We start from the raw sequence: 7,695 nt of genomic DNA, 5'->3' as shown, positions 1-7,695 counted from the left end.
TGTATTCACACGTGTTAAATTGGCAGATGTGTTTATTCGACTGAGACAGAATATAAACCAAGCATTGAGCTTCTGCAAGTCGCTGTGGATAAGGGCGTCTGCTAAATGCCGTAAACGTAAATGTAAATGTTTTAAAGGCGGCGAGAGTGATTCAAGCATCTACAATTTCAAACAACCCGGCCAGAAACATGTGCAAGAGAATTGTAGTAACTACAGAAAGCTATAAATGAACACCAGGTCTAAAGACATTATACACACATTGCATTATAGAAACTTCATACTAGAATAAAGAAAATAAGTTTAGTTTAATTTTAATGCTATAAATCACACCCACATTTATTAAAGGTGCATTTATTATTGAGGTCATATAGTTTGTAGCATATTTGATTACTCTTTTAGATTAAATGGGTTTAATCTTGAATAACTGGTGAAAGAAATAGACTTTAGATCAAGAGAAAATATATTTTTTTTGTTTAGTTGCTTGTTAGTTTGTTTTCAGCTAAAGGTGCTAAGATTTCACATTGTACTTGAAAGTGTTATTCAGCCACACTTCAATTTTCAAATCAAGCTCTATTAAAACCTGAAAGGATTTGAGATTTGAAAGAAGAAAAAAAACTAATTAATTAACAGGTCTTCTTTTAAGTATTTAGGGATTAGGAATAAATGTAAAATATTCTTTTGTTTTTAATAATAAATAGTCAAGTATTTATTTTTATTACAAACATCCTTGCACACAGAATAATCACTGTTTTTGCTTACACTGAAATAAAAAAAAGCCTCCGTGTTGGTGTTAAAGTCACTCAGGATTATTACAAAATCCTGTATATTATCGTTTAATTTTAAATAACACTAACTGCATATGTGTGAATGGCTAGCTGTGATTTTCTCTGCTATGTGTATCACATGCCTACACGACCTACCAAAATGATGTGTATTCGCTCTGGTTCATGGCAGCTACATTACTCAACCCCACTGGATCAGACACCAACGCCTGATTTTATACGTTTATTTATAAAATCCACTAAAGGTAAATTTGGTGTGTTGGTTTGGTACGTTAAGATTATGTAATAACATTATAATATTCTTTAGAATCAGAATTACAGTGTACTGTTTAAAAATGACTTGAATAATAAGCCATTCACTGTAGCATGAAAAAATGTATTTGAAACCTGGATTATCCGGGATGAGATGACAGCTGTCATGGATTAACACAGGAACATTACATAGGAACATAGGATAAGTATTAAGAAGAGGATTAACTAATCAAATGTCTATTTCTATAAGTTAAAATGAGCTTAAGGATATTAATCTGTAGATTTCCATTCAATTTAGGCAGAAATCCACTAGAATAGTTATGTATATAAAAGGTAACAGTTGTTACATTTTAAGCTAGCTACCCTCACCTGCAGAGGTCCCCAGTTTATGGGGGGAAAAAAATCATTCTTAATTACTAGTCTTAATTACTAATCTGACTAATCTCTTTTTTGCTCAGCACATGTTTTGAATGCATTCAGACACCTGCTGTGAGGCAAAACGTGTGTTTTCCACCGAGAAGAAATCAGCACTTCCAGAAAAGTGCAGGTGTTGCTTTTTTCTCCTCCTCCCTGCTTTTCATAACACTAATGAGGTAATCAATGGGAGGGTGGGAGGGTGGTCAGTAAAAATCCAGCCCCCGTTTTCAAGTGAAGATGATAGTGCTGAGGGGAAGCAAGCGAACTCCTCAACACACCTGCTGCAGGAACACCTGGAGTCCCACTGAGCTTCCTCTCCAAGCTCCTGCAGACATTCACATCTGCACGAGGATATTCTCCGTTTGTGAGTTTTTTTCTTTTGCCTTCCCCCTTGGTTCTTCTTTTATTAAAAATGAAAATACAGCTGGGTCCATAGTGGATAATGAGGTCAAAGGCTTTCTAATAAGTCCCAGGCTTACAATAAGAAGCCTTGCAGCATCGAAAACACAGAACAAAGGACAGGCTTTGGCCACCAATCCAGATTCTTAATGAAACCTACAGTAATGCAGCCCAAATGGCAGCAGGGAACCAGTGGGGTGGCGACTCTCTACTTTCTTCTTCCTGGAAAAAGCAACGTACTTCTAATTTAAATTTATACAACACATATATTTATAACCTTTGGCTTATTACGGTTCATACAGTCTGACCAAATGACCCTAACTGCACTGCTAAGCCAATTAAGCCACAAGAAGAAAAAATCAGTCACTTAGTAACTAAAAAAAAAGCATGCTGCTTCCTGCCATCCAGTGACCTCAAAGGTCCTACATGTGTTATTTGTTTCTTACTTTTGAGGATGCAAATCTTGTGTAAATGAAGATGAAAAAAAAAAAAATCAGTCAGAATCAATGCATATAAGATTTTATGATCTCTTAAAGGATCACAAGCTTTATGAATTATAGATTTTAATACATTAAATAGCAGGCGGCACAGCTGAGGAGTCGAACTCACAACCAGTAATCCAAAATATGCTAAATGTAGTTGTGTAGTAAAGATATACAATATATAACACATTATTGACTATACAAGAATATTTAAACAGATTAGTGAGTCTACATACTGATTTATAACAATAAAAAGCTACATATTAATATGTAAATACATTTATACATACAATGACTTACAGGTTACATAAGTAAAGAATAAAATGTGATTCTTCAGATCGTGCTGTTGTACATAGATAATCAGCAGTGTGGTGGTGTGATGCAGCCAGACTCCAAGCAGGAGAACTGAAGTTTGTTATGTTCAATAACAAGAAGTTACAAAGCGTTTAATTCAATCTATACAGCAATGCAAAAACGAACCAAATTAACCTGCTACTTTAAAAACACAATCACATAGTCAAGACAAAGGATTACTTTGGATTTACTAACCCTATGTTTACTTTTAGTCTCATTGATATTATAATGTAATTTAGTTTAAACTATCCCAAACTTATATGACAATTAAAGCTAAAGAAAAGAAATAGGTTCATACAACATAATGGCACTTTCATGTTTTATTTTTAATCTATAAAAAAAGCCAGTGCACATTTACTGCATCAGTTTGGAGTGCCATTATTTCATGCTCAAAACAAGTTATTTCCCATTAAACCACAGTTCAACTAGATATATAGTGGTTTATATTTTTTTCTCCATTACAGATTTAAGACTGGTGTAGGCACTGAATAACTAAGCCTGAGTGGTCAAATGGTCTTAGTATTTGAAAGCTGTTGGTTTGCTGATTGCAGCCTTTTTTTATGCCAAACAGTGAAACTAGGAGTTGGTTTGCAAATGTGATCATTTTCCTGTTATGTAATGGATCTGTACAACAAGACACAATTTAAAGCCTTTAAAGCCTAAATTGTTAAGCAACATGTAAGTCATGAGCCATCACATTTAAGGTTAAAATGCTTCATCTTTAGCAGACAGATTATATCACGCAGGCTCGCTCTCACAGAATTTATTTTGCTGCTAATGTTCATGATGTTGTCATGGCTGCGCTGCTGTGGATGAACTTTAAACCTTTGAAGATAGACGTCCAGCTCAGTGGGTTTAATGCGCTCGAGACCTGACCCTGGATGGCACATAACACAGAATCAATCCTCATCAGCTGTCTCTTATATGTTATTGCATAATGGGATGAAACTTCTTGCTTTTTTTCTTTTCAGTGGCAGTATATTTTAGAGGAAGACATTTCCAGCTTAGTAGCTATTTTAATGTCTAATTATACCACATAAAACAGCCATGACTGAGCTCCTTAAATCCACGGCGTTCATTTTTTACCAAACAACTTATTGCCGTTGTTGGATTTGTCTCTACACTTCCCTGTGTTCGTGGAGAAATCCCCTGAAGAAAGAAAGCAACAGCACATTAAGGTCAGTTTATTAATCCATTTCCTCCATGTCCCTGAAGGTAAATGGCGCTACGCATAATGCTGTCTGGAAGAAGAGCCAGTGCTTCACGACGAATATCTTACACTGTGCCGTCATTAAGGGAGACAGCTATTAAGTAAGTTTTACTTCTGAAGACTATTATTAACATAATGAAATTTCTCTGCTGCTTTGTATCTAGATGAAAGATCTAGTTTTCCTTCTGTTTTTATTTATGCTGTTTCTTTTAAATAATGATACTTTGTCATAAACAGATATGTTAAAAAGCAAAAACATTAAAAACAGATATGTTTTTATGTTCTTATGTAAAATATATAGATATGTCCACTGGGTATTTTATTTTATTTTCATGGGTGTGTGTCGTAGTTGAAGTAAATGCTGTATTCAATGCACAAAGAACATTATCATGAAGTTCCATTATGTATTCAACAGGTTTTGAAGAAGTTCACTATGTTTTGCATAATGTCCAAAACATGCTAAATGTAGTTGTGTAGTAAAGATGTACAATATATAACACATTATTGACTATACAACAATTTTTAAACACATTAGTGAGTCTACAATGTTTTACACAATGTCATTACCATGTTGCTCACAAAGCATTTCTTCATGGAAACAGTGGTGTGAATGTCCTACAACTTCAAATATTGTCAATATCTAAGAGGCATTACAATTAAAATGCTCTCAGAACACCTGGGAAACGACAAAGTTACAAAAACCTTGGTTGTTTTCCAGTCTGTCCATTTCAGTTATCCTGTGCTAATGATTTCCTGATACTCATATTCGTGACTGTCAGGAGTGGACACTGACACCAGTTCGGTCTCCTCTGATATCTCTCATCAACAATGTTTCAGCGTCTGAGGATTTTGTACTACTGCTTCAATGTTTTTTTGTTTTTGTTTTTTTCTCACCATTCTTTGTAAAACTCTAGAGACTGTTGTGTGTGAAAATTACAGATCAGGAGTTTCTACACACATAAACACACCAGCCCATCTGGCTCCAATAACCATACCACAGTTAAAGTCACATAGCTTGCCTTTTCCCCCCATTCTAATGTTGTACATTATCTGCATAATCTTCTACATTGTGCTGCTGACAGGTGATTAGAGGCTGATTAGATAACTGCATGAATGTTCAGGTATTCCTAATAAAGCGGACGGTGAGTTTTTATAGCTTTGGAAAATCTGCAGGAGCCAGAAAGATGTTTGAATATAATTGCAAGGTCTCTTTATTTAGGCATATCCAAGAATCAATGTGGAAATACACAGTAGGGGTTAGTGTCTAGACAGACAAGGTCATAAAAGCAGACGTATGCTGTAATAGAGCGAGTCCGTGTATGCAGTGCCTTTTAGATCCAAAGATTTTTTTTTTTATTGAGTGAGTCCAGGATTGAGGTGCCATTTGTGTTGCAATGAAGTAAATTATCTTTTATAACTACCTATGTGCTGTATGTAGTGCAGTATATTTACAGCATTCTGCCTCTCCCAGTCCACTATAACTACGCTTTGAAATCTAATCATTAAAATACTTTCACATTAATGTGTGAATCCATTTAACATCTCATGTCTGAAACATTTTTTTTTTCATGAGTTTTCCATTGTAGGTTATGAAAATTGCACATTTTAGTCCAACAGCATTCTGTCAAACCTGTTACCTAAAGCCATTCATCAGTTACATTTTCTGAAGATCCTGAGAAGTAAATCATTTCATTCTTTCATTCTTTTTTCTTCATTTTCAATAATGTTTGTGATATTGACCGACTAGTCTCTTTAAAATTACATTACAACCGTAATACCTAAGTTATAGATCAAAAGTAGGATATTAATTAAAAAATCATTTTAAGTCAATCATTCGATCATTCGAAATATTCTCCGTTTTGTTGTTATTACCAACTGGATGTTGGTTAGCTGCTTTTTGTGCTTTTACTAAAAAAAAAAATACAGAGCAGCCATTATCAGCAAAGAAACGAGTAAAGAAGAAAAAAGAAAGAAAATGAGTTATTATAGTAGAATGATTGATTCCAACTTTCATATTTCAAATCATATCTGCCGTATTTCCTACATTTAAAGATTATGCAGTTTAATTCAATTCTTGTCTAATTTTGGAGATTGACTCTGATGAAAGAATGTAGCAAGCACACTGAAAACACTGGCAGAAAAGCAGCAATATCGCATAAAATATTACAATTTTATATTTTATATGTGTGTAAAAAAACAGTCTTTTAACGTTAATATACAATGGTTTCCTTTAGGTACAGAAAATGTACAGTGTGCAAAGAATGACAAGAAAGGGTACAGTATACAGGTCACAACTAGAGAAAGCATGACAAGGCTGAGGAAACAAACAGCAAAAGCACTTCTAAGAAATACAGTTTGAACATGAGCATAACATCAGAACAGCAACAAAGAAGACTGCGTGTAGGGTTTTTACAACACAATGATCACATAGATAAAGTGTCTTGTACCACATACTGTATGTACATATTTCAGATAAATAAAAATCTGTCACATAGTAAACAGCATTGTTTCCTGTCCAGGTTTATTAGAAGTACTCTTCACCCTGAAATATATGCATTCATAAATCCATTCAACCTTCTTTTCATCCATAGGAGGTTAAAAAAAAAAGTACATTGTAGTTCCACAGTAGACGCTTAAGCCTGTCACCTAAACACATTCATCCCTATGAATAATTTGTATGATTTGTATGACATGTGAAGTCACATGTTCAACCAACTCATCTGAACTTCATGACGATCTGAAGATCATGAGAAATAGAAAAGAACATTCTGTGTTGTTGGGATAAATTGAGTTCACTTTATATGTACAACACTGATACCTAAATTACAGACTGAAGTGAATTATTTTAATTAACGTCCTCATACCATTAGCACGGATGGTTAATTACATTTTATTCATTTGCTGTTCTATGCTAAAATCTCATGCCGGGTATTCAGTTAAGAACAAAATACACTCCGTGTGAGCAAAGCAAATTGTGATATTATATGTTATATCAGTTGTAGAATGGTAATATACATGTATATACACATATATGGGCCCAGATTCCTAAGGGTTAGAGTTTTGCTTCAGAGAGATTATATGAGTTACTATATCCTTCCTGGCAAATCAAAATATTCTGGCCATTTTCCCCTGACTTCTCATATTACCACGGACAAAACTGTCGCTCACTCATGTGTGATGTGAACATGATGCTCTTGTAGTATCCTAATGAGTACATGATTGTATAGCTGCCATATGATTATATATATATATATATATATATATATATATATATATATATATATATATATATATATATATCTGTGTGTGTGTGTGTGTGTGTGTGTGTGTGTGTGTGTGTGTGTGTGTGTGTGTGTGTGTGTATAATAGTTAGAGAGACAGATCTGTTCATGGTGACTATGATTGCATCTAGGATGTTACATGGCATGACAGACTTTTTATTACCTTAACAGTTGTTTTGTCATCTGTAATAGAAGAGAATAACAGTTCAGTTAGGTTCAGATATTATGCTGTTTTGGCAGCGATATTAAAAGTGTATGTGGCTTTGAAACTTTTTTTGACCTCATCGCTTTCCCTACAGTAGATTTAACAAGAGAAGATAAAACCTGTATATCGGAACATGATTAGGCTTAAGGTGAACAAACATTTATTTGATGTGATCTAATCCATCACAGATTTCCCCTAGCGCTAGAGCGTTTAACATGTCTGTCTACAAGTCGAAAATGGGAGAACCGGGGCTTATCAAACTAAACACGGCCAGTATTTTTAGAATTAATTTGAAACAGAAGGTAAAATAATG

General features: G+C 34.3%; 1 long non-coding RNA gene across 1 annotated transcript; it reads left to right on the top strand.

The window, feature by feature from the left end:
- Positions 1–1,620: 1,620 nt before the first annotated feature.
- On the top strand, positions 1,621–6,337 carry LOC113644490. The gene is made up of 3 exons (XR_003441007.2): positions 1,621–1,815; positions 3,902–3,997; positions 6,131–6,337. It is a non-coding gene; the product is annotated as an uncharacterized LOC113644490 (long non-coding RNA).
- The last annotated feature ends 1,358 nt before the right edge of the window (positions 6,338–7,695 follow it).

Source organism: Tachysurus fulvidraco, chromosome 2 (genome assembly GCF_022655615.1).
Source record: "Tachysurus fulvidraco isolate hzauxx_2018 chromosome 2, HZAU_PFXX_2.0, whole genome shotgun sequence".
NCBI lineage: Eukaryota > Metazoa > Chordata > Actinopteri > Siluriformes > Bagridae > Tachysurus > Tachysurus fulvidraco.
The sequence above is the reverse complement of the archived record's forward strand: the minus strand, read 5'-3'. Positions and strand labels throughout refer to the sequence as shown.